The following is a 19,243-nucleotide window of genomic DNA, read 5'->3' on the forward strand; positions in this document are numbered from 1 at the left end:
AGAGACATGAGGAGAGACACATGAGGAGAGACATGAGGAGAGAGACACATGAGGAGAGACATGAGGAGACATGAGGAGACACATGAGGAGAGATATGATGAGAGAGACACATGAGGAGAGATATGAGGAGAGACATGAGGAGAACATGAGGAGATAGACACATGAGGAGAGACATGAGGAGACACATGAGGAGAGACATGAGGAGAGACATGAGGAGAGACACATGAGGAGAGACATGAGGAGAGACATGAGGAGATAGACACATGAGGAGAGACATGAGGAGAGACATGAGGAGACATGAGGAGAGACATGAGGAGAGAGACACATGAGGAGAGATATGAGGAGAGATATGGAGAGAGACATGAGGAGATAGACACATGAGGAGAGACATGAGGAGACACATGAGGAGAGACATGAGGAGAGACATGAGGAGAGATATGAGGAGAGACATGAGGAGAGACATGAGGAGAGACATGAGGAGAGAGACACATGAGGAGAGACATGAGGAGACACATGAGGAGAGACATGAGGAGAGACATGAGGAGAGACACATGAGGAGAGACATGAGGAGAGACATGAGGAGATAGACACATGAGGAGAGACATGAGGAGACACATGAGGAGAGACACATGAGGAGAGACATCAGGAGAGACATGAGAGGAGACACATGAGGAGAGATATGAGGAGACACATGAGGAGAGACATGAGGAGAGACATGAGGAGAGAGACACATGAGGAGACACATGAGGAGAGACATGAGGAGAGACATGAGGAGAGACATGAGGAGATAGACACATGAGGAGAGACATGAGGAGACACATGAGGAGAGACATGAGGAGAGACATGAGGAGAGACACATGAGGAGAGACATCAGGAGAGACATGAGAGGAGACACATGAGGAGAGATATGAGGAGACACATGAGGAGACACATGAGGAGAGACATGAGGAGGGGGTAATAGTTGTCACAGCAGCTGTCTGTTGTCAAGCTGCCGATGTGAGTCCTGTCCGCTTCTCTGGTTCTTGTGTTTCATTCCACTGATTACACTTCACTTTGAAATCACTCAGCACAGCGAGCTTGTTTGTATTAGAGACATCGTTTTCTCAAATTAAAAGAGGCTCAGAGCTCAAATTGGAGGTGATTGTTTCAACACAATGACTCACAACAACATGATTGTTGCTTGAATCATACAAACCAATGAGTGGATGTTACTGAAAAGACAGAGCAGTGTGAGCTGTGCATGAGGCTCCACAGCATCAACACTTTCCAGGAATGGCAGCTGATAAATGCTGCGTGTGTTCCAGCAGAAAGCCACATGCAGGAGGAGGAAAAGATCAGGTTGAGTCTGTTTCCACCATCGACAGCAGAGTGGTTTATGAAACAGCAGGGGATGTTTGTCCTGTCGAAAAGAACCTGCTTCTCAACAGCTGATTTCAAACCACGTCCTGTCAAAATACTGCAGCCTTTTGGTGTAGACTGTACAAGTTTAAAGATTAAATGCTCAGAAGAGAAATATATAATGTACGTTACGGACCTGTTTCTCTGAAGTGATTTTTTACCTTTGCCAAGGAAGTGATGTTTTGCGCAGGCATTTGTTTGTTTGTCTGTTAGCAGGATTAACCAAACACTACTCAACCGATTTCCATTTAATTTGGAGGAGGCGTGGAAGAACCCATTGGTGTGGCTCTGTTCTGCCTCCTTCCTGAGACGTTCTGCCTATGCATGATGAAGTACTGGTGCTGCTCTAATCTTTGTCTGCTCAGGGTAGTGGATTCACTGCTGATGCTGACTATCATGAGGTTTCTTTTCCTACCTGCTACCATGTTTTCACCCCTGTCCATTTGTCTGTGATAACAAAAACAACTGGGCTGATTTTTACAAAACTCGATGGAAGGATGGGACATGGGATGAGGAACATGAGAGAGTGAGTGTTATTCAACATTGTGCTTGATTTCTCAGACAATAGTTCATGGATTGTGATTGAAAATATCAGGCCTGTTTAGTGGACTGATGTTTGTGAGTGTGTCCAATTTGGTGCAGATCCAACTCAAATTCTGGTTCCAGTGAATTTAAATGTGTTTTCATAATGGGATGGTTGTGTTTTTGCAGATATGGGTTCTACAAAAACTATGACACGAATTAACATGAAACTTGGTGGAAGGATGTGAGTCAGGGACGAACTGGCTCCTTATCACTTTCTTTGACATTACGAGATAGGAGAACTCTATGGATCACATTTAGGAGACTATAATGTATGCAACTTGGTGCAGCTTAATTGAATTTAAGGGGACTGTTGGCCCTTGGCGGAGGTATGCGCTCTAGTGATATTCTAGTTGAGCATGTGGGCAGGTGTTATTAAAACAAACAAGGAAAACAAAAGTCTTATTGAATCCTCCTCATTCAGGGGCCCTGAGGCTGTGCACTGCAGTTTCTCATTGCAAAGGGCCCGGACGACGGTGTAAACCTGTCTGAGGTAATATACTTTCGGCTCTGCATGTGGGAAGTAACTGTATGAGCTGTCAGAGCGTAATGATCACACCTCCCTTTCTTTTTGCTCGTGTTCATAAATTATCAAGGCATAGTGATTTACTGCGGGCTGTCACAGTGGCACCAAGTGTGCAGCGGCAACCGCTGGAACAAATGCTCTTCATGCAGATTAACACGTTGCAAAGTTACAGCACTAAATGATCGGTTATGATCCCACAGTGACGACCGATCTGTTTCTTTTTTCATGCTAATGATTGAAGTGATCAGAATGTAAAGAATTGTATTTGGACCCTTCACTGCATGAAGAGCAGTGCAGTCGCAGCTCTCGGGTTAAAAAACAGTTTCCTGTTCCCCGATGTGTGAGCAAGCATGTCAAACCAGGCAGCAGTGTCAATTTAGGCAGAGGAGGAGGTGGCGCATGTGGCGCTGGAATGACTGTGGGGGTTCTCGGGAGGTCTCAGTGAGGAGTAACGCTCAGCTAATTACTGCCATTATTTCTGCAGTCTCCTCCAGAGATAAAGGTCTTCTCGCTCGGGCTCGCATTATTAAAAACAAGGTTGTTTGTCTCCTCATGTTGTGGGAGGACGTGGAAATAAAGGCAGAGGGTCTGATTAGATGTGGTGCTTCTTCACTTTGCTTGCGTAACCCAGGACAGTTAAGGAGTTGAGCCTGGATACTGGATGTAGTGGCCGTTTTACTTCGTAAAGTGTTTCTTAAGTCTAACTCGTGTCCAACATATATACCTTGCCTTGTTGTGAAAACCGAAAGTCGACACACTTCTAGGAGGCAGGTAAATCTTGAAAAGGGTTTATTTTCCAGTTCCAGCACAATTTACAGACACACCTTATATCGATCCTTTACCGAATTGGCGATGCTGTCTTTTCACAATGTCACGACGTCTTTTAACGCTTTCACGGTCAAAAACTTATTGCGATCCACTCCTCAGACTTCGCACTCACCACGATGTTCATGTGGTCAATAACAACAACACGCATGTCCACTGAACTGCATTACGGCATCCTCAACTGTCGCAAACAACAAGCCACAAACAGCACCCAAAACAGAATATAATTAAATACAGCAGACACACTATACAAAATATATTTGAACTGTATAAAAATAAAACTACAAACCTGGATAATTTAAGAACATATCAAACCAACATTAATATTTATTTACACACACGCAGGCTGCATGGTGGCTCTTACACTGGATGTTTGATGCTGACATCAAAGTTCACATTGGCCAAGGTTGTTGGATGTGGATCCTGTTGTGTAGTGATGATTTTTGAGATTTTCTTGGGGTCTATATGGAAATGAGCTCTTAGCTAAATTTGGAACTATTGTATTTTGTATTTTCCCCATTTTTTTAATCACCTTATGTTCTGCGCAAAAAGTTTTCACATCAGACATTATATAGGCAGACACCCTTATATCTGTGACAGGCTGACAAAGACTGGTGGACAGGCGCTTGCACGGTGTGTATGTTTTTGTTGACTGGTAACAAAGGGTGACACGAGGCTGGTGCACTAAAGCTGCATTGTAAGCAAATTTAAACACAACTACACTATTGTCAAACTGCCTGTGAAAGAAATTGTGTATAAAAATGAAATTATGATGAAAAACAATTAATGCTGCCTGTTCTCTCATGGTCCCTGCACAGTCTGTCATGTTTTAGGGATACAGTTTACATCAACCTTTAAAAAACCCAATAACAAAATAAGTTGACATGAGGTGATGCCTTTAGAGGAGTGTAGGAGGTGTAAATTGTTATGTGTTATAACTCAAATTTTGCATCAATCACGCCGGGTGATGCGAACATTGCGAAGGCTGTGAACATGGATGTGAAATTCATGTAATTCCCTTCACTCGTTCAAGTTGAAATATTTTAACTCACAAAAACTTTGAAATGGAGAATGCAGGTCATCAAACCGGCCACTGGTCAGCCTGGCACTGGAAACGATAGTCATCCAGAAGCACCTCCTGGAGACGACTGGGAAATTCCCAGAGCTCCTCCAGCGTTTGCACAACATTTACAACTCAGCAATTGTAGTCACTTCACTCAGTAGTCCTCCTCTCCTCTGTCGGGGAGAACAGGCGAATAGTCGTGAATTGTATTTACTTGCATTGCCCGTGCGAGCACCACAAGTAAACACAAATACGGCCAGACTTGAATGAGGAACACAATGTGAACATTGCTTCACGTTTGGTGTGAATGCAGCAGTAGAGTGCCCTTGAAGTAAAAAAAATTCAGCAGATGTGAAATGTAACATGACAGTTAACGTGTGCTACAGTATCCTGTATGTCCTGTATTTTAATGCAGTACTCATGTTTTATAATTTATTTATTTCATCTTTCTGCACTTGTATATCATTAACATACCATCCATGTATATTTTCACACAGCATATTGTCAGTTGCGTGATTTATGTGATACAATTACTTTTAAACTGTGGCCAACAACATGAAGTAATACAGTCTCTAAGTAGTTCTATTCTGGAGGAGTTCCACGCAGAGTTTCTGCCCATGTGACTAAGCCTGTCGCCGTTAGCTCGATTATTCTGAGCTACATATGGCACAAGTGTAATCCATCATGTGGAGAAGCAATGATTGGACCTGATTTCTGCTGGTTTCATACACGTCAGAGTAGGAATGTGGGGGACTGATGCAAGTCAAGTCGGTTCGTTTTTACAAAGCTCCAATCTGTGCACCGTTTGTCATCATGTGTCGTTACACCCGTGGCCTGAAAAGGACAAACCACCAACAAACTGAGACAGACAGAGATAATAAGTGAAAACGCTCAGGGTGGAGGTGTAAAAAAAAGGAAACAGAGTTGAAACATGGACTGACACACAGAGAATTCACAAACTTACATTATACATGTTCACGTTTAAGAAAGGAGTGTGTGAGTGTGATTTCACATACATAAGTGTGACCTTTTAAATTGTTTCAGTCACACGTTCCATTTAAATGCAGTTCTTCAAAGTTCAGTGTGAGCGAGAGGTTCAGTGAATGTTAAAAGGTCCTGGGACCTGACTTTGTAAGTTGTGTATTTAAAAGTAACCAGAGGACAGAGGTTACATGTGCAGACTTTGCAGAACAGCCATATAAATAATCATCTCATCTCAATGCTGCTCCCTAGAGTTTGTTACGGACCATCCAACATTTTCATCTGTGATGAAGTGCAGTGCACTGGGATGCTGATTTTAGGACTACACTCTTCTGGAATGAGATCTCACATGTTGTTCCTGGAATCTGCTGGAGACGAGGTTTGGTTCCCAGTCAGGGCGTGACAAGTTCAGTGTGGACTAAAGGGCAATAGGGGCTCGGTCACACATAGGGGCTCGGTAACACATAGGGGCTCGGTCACACATAGGGGCTCGGTCACACATGCCCAAATATATCAGTTGTGAACCTTCGCCTCCCGTTGTCTTCCGTTGTATACTAGCAGCCTTCCTCAGGCATGAGTGTAACGGTGAATAGGAGAGTCATACCTGCTCAAACATTGTGCAGGACAATAAGGTCCCATTAGGTAACCTGGTGGAAAAGTGGGCCACTGGAACAAGAATATATGGACTAGCATGGAGAAGATTTGGTTTCATTGTAACCTTGGTTCCCAGAGTGAAGGACTATCTCTCCATTCTTGTACATTAAGAATATACCTAATGGAGTGGAGCGATGGTCTTGATACGAAAGACAATGGAATATATATATATATATGGTTTATTTTTTAAGCCCTGAGGTCATGTGTAATAGTAAAGGTAAAACTGTTAGTGCCGTCCACTCTCCAGCTCTGAACAGGGAATTACTGGTTTTGTTTGCTCATGTATGAGATTGCATTTGCTGAATCCAGCACCAACCAAGATATCTTGAAGAATGTGTCGGACTTCAATGCACACAAAAGTCCCCATGTCTGCAGGAAAAGAAATGTAATACGTGTTTACAGTGAAGTTATGTCACATTTATGCAGACAAACAAAAACTGATGGACAGTATTTTCATTGCTTTTTTTCAGATACATTTTTTTAAGTCAGATCTAGTAGATATACTGCATTTCACTGGGTCACTTATCTGTCAGGAAAGTATAATCCAGTGTATTTTTTATTTTCCAGAAGAAGGAGTAGAACTACAGGTTGTTGATTTTACAGCAACTCAGCATTTTGTGGAAATGGAACAATCACAACAAAAGATTTGTAGCTTCATTAAAACCTTTTTCAAAACGTATGACCAATGACAGGGATCTGAGGGGAAGGTAGTGAGGTTCACGGGCTGCACAACATCAAGTATTTATGACGTTCATGCAAAGCAGTGACAACACCTCTCTTCGGTATTCTTTATATTTAAAGCCTGTATATTTCACATGTATTATTGAGGAGATTTTAGTGTATAATTCATAGTAGGTGCATTCATAAAATGCAAGGCATGCAAAAGTGAAGTACAAAAAAGTGTTTCTGATGGGAAAATAATTAACTTTGGTGTTTGTGCACTCTCTCAAATGTGCCCACACTATATGGAAACACACTTAGGATGATGAGATTTATATTGCAAGTTACTAAGGTAATTCAGGTATATAGGTCTATAAAGATCCATATAAATAGCTCATATATATATTGTGTAAAAGTCTGATGTAAAATCAAGCATGCATTGAAATGTGGAGATCTGTATATAGATTTATTTAATCTGTATTTGAAGGCTCCATGTTCCTCCACACTCCCAGTGATGTCCTGTGATATGACACATATAAATAACAGTAATGACATTGTGATGCAACATTTCAAACAAAACGCACAACTGGATGAGACAGAGCTGAGCCTCATGTACAGGATGCCCCCAGAACAAAGAACAGCTATAAATGAATACTGAACAAGAGTTTTCTTTAGAGAAGTCAACAGAAAATGATTTGACTTATGACCCTCATCCAGTATATTTGTATTGATCATTGCACAAAGGTGTATTTGTGTGATGAGATTTGCTGTTTGGCACTAAACACAAAGTACAGCTCAGTCTGATGGGACTGTAGTTTACAAAGAAGTGGATCAGCCAACCAAGAAACACTGCTGTACCTGCAAACTAACGAAACCAGTGGAAATCTGAAGGTTAACAACAGAACATGCACCAAGGATTTCATGAATATGTTAATTTCTCCTCTCAGTCCAAACCTATGGGCAGCGAATGAGAACAGAGGGCACACAGGGTGCACTGCACAAATACCTGTTTTATGAACTGGTTCACATTAGGTTTAGTGTACTTTTTGGCTACTTGCAAAAAGTCAAACATCACTTGTACTATTCAATGATAAACAAAACACAATAGTCAAAGGTTAACGTTAATCTCTCCCTGACACTAAGTGTGGATGACTCTCATAATTAATGACCAGAGAGAGGAAACTGGAGTTTGTAGAAAGAAACAATCACCATTAACACCAGCAGGACACATAGGGAGCAGCTTCTATCATGTATCTGTACTTTACTTAAGTAGATTTATATTCAGGTACTTTTCACTTTTACTCCACTACATAGATCAACAAACTCTACTTAGTCCACTACATTTTTTAAATGTTCACATTTTTTTCATACATTTAAAAAAAGTAATCAATAACAATCCAGTCAGAGTGGGCAGGTAGACCCCACTTCCTTCAACTGGAGCAACGCAGGTCTGCAGCAGCAGCATCACTGGTGAAGAAAATTGATTCTGAGGAGGCCTCGATGATGTAATAGAGCATTGAGGCTGCTGTATATTACAGGATAATCAGGCTTTTAGACCCGATTTGCACAATTGCGGGGGCGTTCCAAACTGAATGTCAATCTGTGCCAATTTTCTGACCAAATAATCCTGAAGTGTGGTGAGTTTACAAAATATTAAAATAATTAAATGATAATGCTACCGATTGAGTCGGACCCTCCCCGATCTCGAATCGTAAATATCAAACATAATCGGCTGCGACAGAAACCCGCAGAGAGAGAGAGAGAGCGAGAGCTGACTGGGAAGCAAAACCTGATGTTGCGTACTTGTACAGCTGTGACTAAAACCAACAATACATTTCCTACTCACCTCCAGCTCGTGCTACAAAATGTATACACCTTATCAGCCATGACTATATCCATAGTTTTTGGGGGGGGGGTTTCGCTGCAAAACAGAACACGATGTCAGTCCTCCTCCATGTTTGTTTCTCTTCTGAAGTCACCTTTAATCATGCGAGTGTTCCACATTCCATTTCAGAAGGTGGCGGTAATGTACCTAAAAATTGATTCCGTAAATAAACTGAAGAAGAAGAAGATATCACGAGTTTCTGTGAGATTTCAAGTCTGTGGAAATCACCACTGTGAAATCGTTTCCTACAAACGCAGAGTGTGTAGTCTGACGTTCTGGCCAAATCTGTCAAGAGTTGAAAATCCTCTAGTGTGCAGCAGCCCTTAGGGAATAAGCTACACTCAGCAAGTACTTTCACTTTTGATTAAGTACATTTCGAAGCAAGTAGTTACTTTCACTCAAGAAGGAAAGTTAACGTGGTGCATTTACTTTTACTTACCAAAATGTTTTCTTTTAATTTGTACTTTTACTTCAGGACAATGAAGAGGACTTCCTCCACCACTGGCGTTTAGAGACACATAGTTGCAAACATACTGTAAATCAGAACAGGAAAACTCAGAAATGACACTATGACAGATTTCCAACCAGCAGGAACATGATCTGATGATGGTGATGAAGAATGAACTGTTTATTTTAGTAATAGATAAGAATTCAGATTGTGCATGAGTCTAATTTTTAAGTCTTCATTAATACATGAACTGTTTTTGATGGATTTTAAAATTGGACCCCCACCCGTCATCATATTTTCATTATACTTCATGATGATAGATTTATTGTCAGGACATCAAATGTATCATGCTTCACATTTTCACTTGAAGCAGAACAATAAATGGTCAAGTTTAATGAAATGCGTTCTTTTGCTGAAGGGAAATCAGTAATCTATAAAATTTATAAAACCAATGATCACATGAATTCGAAAATACAGATTGCAAACTAAACACGATTCACAATAAAAAGCAATGTTCTCTCTTCGTTTTTTTCCTTCAGTTAAATATTGATTGTCTCCAGTGACGGCTCTTACTAGATTCTTCCAGAACCCTAAAACCACGACGCATCAACTGAGACAAGACACTTGTCCTGCGCCCTTTGTTATTGAATAATGAAGCAAGGCCATTTGGTTCATTAATAATTCATACTACACTGTGAAATAACCTTGAGCCAAGCCTTGGCTCAACATATGAAAATAAAGAAACATCTGAATGCTGGAATATGGTTTTACAAATGTGAAGTTTGATTAAGTTGCCCAGATTTTTCATTTTATATATATATATGTATCTTTTGTGAGAGTTTATTTGAAGAATCCAGTTTAGCTTGCTTGGCTATTACAGACATATTTTAAAATAAAGTGCAATTCTTTATCAACAGTGCAAATAAATTCAGAGACCATAGGACAAGATACTCACTTGCAGAGTTTAATTTCTATTTAACATTTCAATAATTTCATAATGCCCTAACATCTAACCCTTGATGTTCTTGTATACTGGATCTAAGTGATAATATGTGTCAGTGTTTCTGTGATTGTGTACGCATCATAGCTGCCTTACTTATTTTGCATCTGTTAAGTACATTGGTTAAGCACGTCATCAGAATTTAACACTACAAGTCCACAAGATGCAATACACACACGAGCAGTCGGCAGTGTAGAGGCAAATATTTGCCATTGTCAGGATGTGGTTGATTTAAGTTTCTCTCATGCAATCTACAATGGATCCATCAATTGCTTAATCTTACATGGTCTCAGAAGAAACCACAGGTGAACCTCCTCCAATGTCGCCACTTTTTCTTATTATAGAATGCAAATTTGCATGTCCTGAGATCTGTGGTGTTTCCTCACATGTGTAAAACAGGCGAGTACAGAGCAAGAATGCGAAGAAGCTCAGAAAGCATCTTGTTTTCTATGTGAACGTGTGGCTTCAAAGTATATATCTGACTCAACTCCTCGTCGTCACACATGTTGTCCAAGGTGATCAAGAAATTCTGATTTGTGATTTATGACCAAACACATTGCTTCTGCTTTGTTATTGTCCTTGTCCTGACACCACACCACTGCCTAAACCCTGGATGGCACTCTAAATATTAATCCTGGTCCCTGGGGACAGGTTGTGTGCTCTGTGCGTCTGCCATTCAACCCCTGGTGACTGCTGCGGTTAAATCAAGGAGGGCTCCCTTCATTGTTCATGCTTTATTGTGTTATTGTTTTTGTATTATTTTGACGTTACATGTGTGTATCTTGTTTTTGTATTATTTTGCCTGCCTCAAATTGAATTGCCTTAATAAAATTGTATTGTATTGTTTTGTGCCAATGAACTAAATCCAGCCACTAACCACTTTCCCTACAAACCCTACTCTTGCTGTATTCCTGGGGGGGACAAGGTTGTTCACAATGCATATAGGTATAAAAAGTCACCTCTCAGTAAGTGAAGTACACCTACAACTTCAATCTGTTTGTTATTCCATGTGTTCATTTCACAACACAAAGACTGGAGAATCAGCCTTAGAATACCAATTGAGCCGGGGAAGTGATTTGTTTGCTGGTTTGGGAAAGCCTCGCTCCAAGGCTCTTTGTGAAGAATGAATTAACACACATTGTAGGCCGCCCATTGAGACACCCGGAGACAAAGCCCCCGACCATTCAGCTCGGCTGAGCCGTTTTATTTCATGCGACTTCCTCTTCCTTGTTCTCCCTCCCTCAGCCACCATTGCTAAGGTTTGTGCAGCTGTTGTCTGGAAACAGTGGCAGTGAAAAGGTAGATGATGGTTTCCCATGAGACATCAGCTGCTGTAACTCTACTGTGCTTGAGACAACCTATAAACCAAATAAAGTTGAAATCCTCTCATGAAAACATCAGACTCCTTACCCCATCTATATATCAAGCTCTCCTTTTATTATACACTATATACACCATTTCATATTTACAGTATTCATGTCTTATTAATATATGATGTGTGTTATATACTGTATATACTGTATACATTCATATTCCCAGTTTTCACATGCAGTAGCTGCAGGAAGGAGACGACTGTGAAGGCTTTGCCCTAAATATTGCCTCCGCCCCTCTGGAGACTAACTTCCAGGAGATCTGGAAGTCTGTCAAAAGGCGTACAGGGTCCCCAGGCACATTGACCTACTTGTTTCTTTTGCAAGGCAAACAGTGGAGACGTAGAGCAACAGAAAACTGTTCGCAACTGTAAAGCATCCAAACATCACCGCCAACACTCGGATGAAACAGAGCGATGCAACGGGGTGTTATCTAGCCAAAAACTTCCCACAGCACATAGATGTATTGCGTAATGTGGGTTACATGCCCACAGATGTACCATTTGGAATTAAGAGACCATCATATGTACAGTCCCTGTTCTAATAACACCTGACCTGTGCTCTCTGTATATGTTTGTAGTTTTTACCCTTCCAATTTCATGCTGATTGAGAATCTCACAGACAATTCTGGTTATATATTGATTTACATTTACTTCTGCTTTATTAGGAACATCTATACACCTGCTAATTAATGCAATTATCCCATAGTCGTACAATATATACAGTAAAATCACACTGCTACAGTTCAAGAGCTGACATTAAACATTTGAATGGAGACAATAGATACCAGAGGGTTGGTCTCTGTTGCAGATCATCATCATCATCATCTTTGTTAATTTCTTACTTCCTTCGTTGTTTCACAGCATGAAATCTGATGTGGTTTGTCATGGTTTGTCATGACTGTAACATTGATCCTATAGTTCAAACATTCATGTGATTTCTGTTTTGTAATGTCACTGTCAGAGGTTCGTTTGCTGAGACGTAGCCTGTCATTCTCGGCTCTGCTCAGGACTTCTGAAATATGAATCTTTTAATTCCGAAGAGTCTGTCTGGCATCTTGTTACCAAGTTTAAAAACACTGACACGGATGAAGAAGCAGTTTGATATATGAAGACGTCTCACTCCTGAGTGATTCAGGTGGAATGGAAGATACTTATCTGTCACACCAGCAGGAAGTGTATTCATCTTATCATTAAAAATAACCATTAAAAAAAGCTATACAGAAAACATTTCATCAATACAACTGGTTCAGAGGGCATACCAAGTGTTAACATGGTGTTCCTAATAAACTGCTCAGAAAACAGACAACATTGTTTTGCCTGGTAATTCCAATAACTTTAAATAACAATATTGACATTATACCGTGTATATTTCTGATTTTCTGATATTTGGCAAAAAATGTAATTTAATAGAAACTTTGTTTTGTATGATTAATTCATTTAGTATTTGATTTATTGATTGAGATGAGACATGATGCAATCATTTCACTTTCCAGCTACAAAACAAGGAAAGGCGTAATTAAAGTTTCACTTACTTTTTCTTTCTTCACAATTTGCAACCTTTCTCTGAAAATAAACAAATAAAAGACACCGCTCACATCCAGCCCTACCTATAAATTACTGTTATGGGGGACAACATTTAAAGGTCACCATTTAAACTTTGAAAGGCCACAGCTGCAGCACCTTCGGGTCTCGTCTTGATGAAGGTAGGAGGGAGAACGCATCTCGTCGCTCACTGGCTCGAGGGAGGACTGCAGCATGAAGCATATCAACACAAAAACATGTTTATTTACACATAATAATCTGCTTACACAAGCAGGCACTGATCTTTCCAGTGCATCTTACATGCAATCTGCTATATACCTTTTTATAAGCATTTGCTTTGTGCTTTTATGATGGACTATACTTAATATAATGACATGGGCTCTTAAAGAGACGGGTATAAAGTACTTCCACCCTGTGGTGTGGAGGAACATCATGAAACAACTGGAGCGGAAAGATTCAAAGTATGATTGATGGCTTCAGGAGGTGGTTTCACTTCATCACTACTTGGCTGAGTTGCACGTCTGACTTAAAACAACACTGTTGTCTTACTATTAATCAGTGTAGTGCATTATGGAGTCTCCTAATGTGCACACATACTGTGGCTCTACTACTGCTGAGGTTTTCCATGTATGTTTCTAATTACTGAAGTGTCACATGATGCGTATAGCCACAATCCATTATTTAGTAAAGGTTAGGTGCAAGTGTTGTGTGTCGCCCCCAGTAGCTTAGCGCTTCTGCTAAATGTCACACCTTTCAAAAACAGGAAAAGTAGCACTTAATGGTTCCTGAGGGGTGATCACTCAGCGTCATAAACTGTAATTACATCCCCACTTGTTTGGACGGCAATTTTGTGCTTATTTAAATCAGTGGCTTTTCCATTTGGCCCGCTGCATATAGAAATTTGATCATCTCTCCTTAATCTATGTGCGTGTGTGTGTGTGTGTGTGTGTGTGTGTGTGTGTGTGTGTGTGTGTGTGTGTGTGTGTGTGTGTGTGTGTGTGTGTGTGTGTGAGAGAGAGAGAGAGAGAGAGAGAGAGAGAGAGAGAGAGAGCGAAAGAAAGAAAGTCAGACACATGCTAAAATCTTTCCTCCTCATCCTTTTGTACCATGTAGGTTGCCAATCCCTCTCCAGTACGGGCCAGTGGCTGCTTGTTTCACAGAGGATGGGGGTTGGTCCTGTCCTGAAAGGCAGAGACTCCCTCAGTCCCATATAAATACACTCAGAGTGTCTCTCCCTCACACACAAACACACACAAACACACACACACACACACTCCTGCTGGAATCAGACAATTAATACAAACAGCAGGCAGGAGGAAGTCGATGGAACTCGTTTGGTGCAAGAGCCGAACAGCAGCAGAAAAAAAGGTTTAAGTGGAATAAGAGGAGAGAAAGAGTGACAGAGAGAGGAAGAGGGGAGGGAGGAGAGTAGAATAGAGGGAGGGATGGAGGGAGGGTTTAGTGCCAAATAAGCTGCCCCCTCTTCTCCCACATCTCAGTCCGTGAGCACTGGAGCAGAGCCCGAGCTCTGGCGTGCATTCCGGACATGTACACCTGTAAGCTCTATTCATTCATTCATTCATTCAGAGACGCAGCGTTCACATGTGAGTGGCAGCCACACCATTGAGACGTTGACGGCAGCAGAGAGCATTTTACATGTGTGTTGATGAGATCAGACTGAGCTCGGAGGCAGAGGCAGCAGAGAAAGAGGAGGAGGAGGAGGCGTCGTGCACAGTCTACATCACAATTAAGGTCTGAACCTTTTCCTCTTCTTTCTGTCAGCACATTGGAAGATTCAGGAGAGACAGACATGACACATACTCTGCCTGACTGTTTGTTGCTTTGCTGGGTTTGACATCATACTGTAGTGCACGTTGACTAAAACTCAAGCTACAACAGGGATGAGTTTGTCCAACCAGCTCTCTGCGGCTCAACTACACAGAACTTTGATGCTGATTTATAGAAAGCTAGGATCGTGGGTTTTTCAGATATGTTTAGCATCTTTTTAAGCATGAAATCTGGTCTCGTTGGTGAAATGCCTTTGTTCCCTGTCATTCTTGGCTCTGCTGAGCACTATATATGAACACGAAAAATGTTATTAGACTTTGGACGATCTTCAAGAGTCTGTCTGGCATCTTGATACCAACTTGCTACATAAATACATCTCACTAGCGAGTGATGAATGGAATAAACCTAATTGTCACCGTAGCAGGAAGTGTATTAGTAGAATTAAAATGTTTGCTTTTTGTCTTAGGTCAGGTTTTTTATTCAATTAAGTTTAATATATATTTTTTTAATAACATTTGACTATTCGTTGACTATTTGCACAGCTTACTCAGACAAATGCTTTACATCAGTAATTCCAATCACAATATGTGAAGTGTTGGTTTAAGGTTATGTCTCTCTTCACTAAAGTTCAGTATTTCTAAATATATATATTAATTGACAATTTGTTGACTATTTGCACAGCCTCCATAGAAACACACTTGAGCTATGCACAATATGTTTGGATTTTAATTGGGCTCTATCTATCTATCTGTCTGTCTGTCTGTCTGTCTGTCTGTCTGTCTATCTATCTATCTATCTATCTATCTATCTATCTCTCTATCTATCTATCTATCTATCTATATCTCTATCCATCCATCCATCCATCCATCAATCTGAAACAACAAAGCACTAAAACAATGTTGTTTCAGTGGTATTGATACAATCGCAAACTCAATGACTACTGGATTATTTACAAAATAGAATTTTCTGACTTTAAGAGCAACATTCATTCAACTGCTGAATCCACGTCTCTTTAAATGCTCTATAAGTCTCACTGTTCACTTGCATATGGAGTATACTACACTCAAACCTCCCCCAGAGTGTCCAAGTGAGTCAGTAGAGCTAGATGTTTTCCATACAAAGCACGGCATAAACTGTGGGGAGCCACAAGCAGGATAGACAGTGAGTGGATGTCTTACTTTTATGTGCAGAGTATGTTTCAAAAAACAAATCTTCTGTTCAGAGTCTGTGCGGAAGTCACCTCAGTGTTTGTCAGATAAATAATCTTTGACTGCAACAGGATTAGATCATAGCTAAATTATATTTTATAGATTGTTAAGTCTAAAGGAGTTGTTTGGTAATATGTTGCTCATAAGTGCTTCCTGTTGAATAGTTTGATCTAGAAGGAAAACCTGTCTGGAGATTCATCAGATGAGAATTTCATGGAGAATTTGAAATCCTTTCCAAACATTTGGATTCTGCATCAGTTCCTATGGAAACCAAATCAAATGCATCATAAGCTCAGAAGGAGGTTCAAGAGAAAATCATTACACTTTGGACCAGCTCTGCGCTCTTGCCATTTTTTTTACCTGCATACTGTGCTGTGCACAGTACGTTACAAAAAAGTGCCTTTGAGTCAGATTGTTTGAGGTTGTTTTTGCCCACTTGAAAGCTGGTTAGGATCAGAGGCGAGCTCTCACTTTAAGCGGAAGGAAAAGCTGTGTGAGCAGATCAATACACAGAGCGCATCCTCGCTCAACCAGCATGAGCAGAAAAAAAGAGTAGTAAAGATTACACTGCATCAATCAGCATCGTACAATGCAGGAGGCTGAGTTCTCTGAAGTCAACATCAACTCTGCTACAGATAGACTTGGCATAGTTTGGAAACGCTGCTGGCCCTGTTTGAGTTTGAAAACTCTGGGCTGCATTTTAGTCTGGATGGGCAGAAACTGAGATGTTGGAAAAGATGACAAACGCTTGCTGATTGGGTCTTTTAGCTCAAGTGGTCGTCACTGATTCATCGGGTTTATATCAAGTGACTCCCTTCCAGTAGAAAACAATCTGCATTGACTTCTGTAACCTTGTAGTGTAGCACACAACATAGATTGTCAAGTACAAGCGTTGCTGGAATAGAATGGAATAGACAGTGAGTGTAAAAGTCAATCTGTATTAAAAATTAAATTAAATGTAATGTTGCCTCTGTCCGTTTTCATTTTTATTAATTGATGATGAGATGATCGCCGGACGCAAATTTCCAAAGGCAGTATTTGGATAAACTGTAAACTAAGTGTTTTCTTCTCACCTAAATTTTTTTAGAAACTTATCGAAGTGATACAATAATATATAATAATTTGTCCATTGACAAAAATGTATTCATGTACTGCATTCTGGAACACTTAACTGCCCCAAGTCCACACAAGGAAGCTAATGATGCATCTGCAATGAAAGAAGGACACACAGGAAGCTTCTGAAAGGTGAAAATGATCCAATCTGTTAAGCTGAGGTTAAACATTTGAACATAATATATACATATTTAACCAGGTTGTGAAGTGTGCATTTGTTGAACTGATTTACATATGTTCCAATTTTGCTTGTTGTTTGTGTGTGGATTGGATTAGACATGTGTGAGTACTCAAATTTACAAATCATTGTTCTCTTTGTATATCTTTATTTTCAGTTGTAGATCATTTGTAGATCAGAATTATGAATTGTATGACTTAGTTCTCAGGAAGTTCCCAGAACCTACTCGTCTAAAGTAACCTACTTAATGCAAACTGAAAAATGACTGGATCACAAAGAGTAGATGCTACAGTGAACTGGCAGTGAAGTGGTTGTAGACGTCCTGTAATGATGTGTTTTCACTTTCCTATGTCCTGTAAGGAAATTGCCAGTATTTTAGTGGTTAAGGCCTCTAGTGGTGTGGTTCTAGCTATGGTCAGTCTCATCGTCGATTGGTCCATTACGTTGCTCTGAACTACTGGATGCCATCACCTGGATTGTAATCCTAATGATTTTGAAGACTCCTTTTCTTTTAGTTCCACTGTGAAGTTCACATTCATGGTTTTGAGTGAATGTCTCATGATGTCACCATCATCAAGTGTCTTTTATCCAATTTGTAAAACATCTATATTATTAGAGTCATAAAACACAATCTGGAACATTTCTGGTTGAAAAACGCTGATTGGCTCATTATAGTTTATGTGGTTACACATGTTCAGGCTGATGAGGCCAACTGTTAGACCTGTTGGAATCTGCAGTACGTTATACACCATGTACATTTTCACATATCATTATAAAATATAAGCATGCCAGTACAGTTATAGTGAACTTTATATAGGACCTTTCCCTGTTAATGTGAATGAGAATGGTCTTTTCTCTTTGCATGTTGGCCCTGTGATACACTATGGACCTGTCCAGGGAGTACCTCACCTCTTGCCCAATGTCAGCTGGGATTCGCGATGTTTTGTATCAGCTGTGGTCTTTGGTTGTTCCACCTGCTGACACTGGAATGAAGGGCGTTGCAATAGACAGGTCTGGATGAGATCAAAGCATGGGTGACCTTCTCTAGATGTGCAGATGAAAGTAATGACTTGCCCTTGGTTAAATGTGTCAGATGAACAAAGCAGGATTGTACAACTTTAGTCTCCTGACAACTCTGAGTTGAAAATAACCCAAATGCCTTTTTTTTTTACATTCATAGATCTTAGATTCAGAGGCAAAAAACATTAGATCGCACATCATGGTACCAGGCTTTGTCTGCCCACGAAATAACATGCTTATTATATAAAATAAAATGAGACCTGGAATAGACCCCTGTGGGACCCCACAGAAGGGGAGCGTGAGAGGAGGAAGCGTTCCCAAGGTCTACTTGACAATTTGGCTCATATGGAAAAATGGAAAAAGAATGCGTAAGTGTCTCTTATACACTTACAGGCGCACACTCATGTTTGTACAGCTGTCTTAGTGAGGACACTCATTGGCATAATGCATTCCCTAGCCTAACCCTAACCATCCAAACTCAATGCCTAACCCTAACCCTTAACCTAACCTTAACCTTATTCTAACCCTAACCCTAAAACCAAGTCTTAACCCCCAAACAGTCCATTAAAGGTGGGTCACAAAGTGAGGACCTCACTTTCCCAAAATGTCCAAACTCCGTAGGTAGACTCAAACTGGTCCTCACAAAGATTGCTGTACAAGAGGAAACACGCACGCACGCACGCACGCACGCACGCACGCACACACGCACACACGCACACACGCACACACACACACACACACACAGTAGACATCTGCTTGATAGGAATGGACAAACACATCCAATCTTGCAAGAACAACAACAACAACAAAGTGATTGCTGACTATGAGTGCACTGACCCTTGTCCTGCTTCCTCCATCAGTATCATTGGCTGACTGACAGAGAACGAGCAGCAGTTGGGTCTCTTCAACTAAATGAGACATTCTCGTGACGACTGGACTACTCAAATGTCACTGCACTATTTTTAAAGTGTTGGGAGATACTTTTTCAACAGCTGAGAAT

General features: G+C 40.6%; 1 protein-coding gene across 3 annotated transcripts in view; it reads left to right on the forward strand.

Annotated features, from left to right (window-relative positions):
- The first annotated feature begins 14,408 nt into the window (after positions 1 to 14,408).
- The window catches only part of b3gat1b (beta-1,3-glucuronyltransferase 1 (glucuronosyltransferase P) b), an 89,227-nt gene continuing 84,392 nt past the window's right edge, over positions 14,409 to 19,243 (forward strand). For 2 of the 3 annotated variants that reach the window (XM_035179309.2, XM_035179310.2), the window contains exon 1: positions 14,411 to 14,688. The gene's annotated coding sequence lies outside the window, so the exon portion shown is untranslated. Of the gene's footprint in view, positions 14,689 to 19,243 lie in introns of all 3 variants that reach the window. The other variant, XM_035179311.2, reaches the window with a different exon arrangement.

The sequence above is a fragment of the Hippoglossus stenolepis genome, chromosome 15, assembly GCF_022539355.2.
Source record: "Hippoglossus stenolepis isolate QCI-W04-F060 chromosome 15, HSTE1.2, whole genome shotgun sequence".
Classification (NCBI taxonomy): domain Eukaryota; kingdom Metazoa; phylum Chordata; class Actinopteri; order Pleuronectiformes; family Pleuronectidae; genus Hippoglossus; species Hippoglossus stenolepis.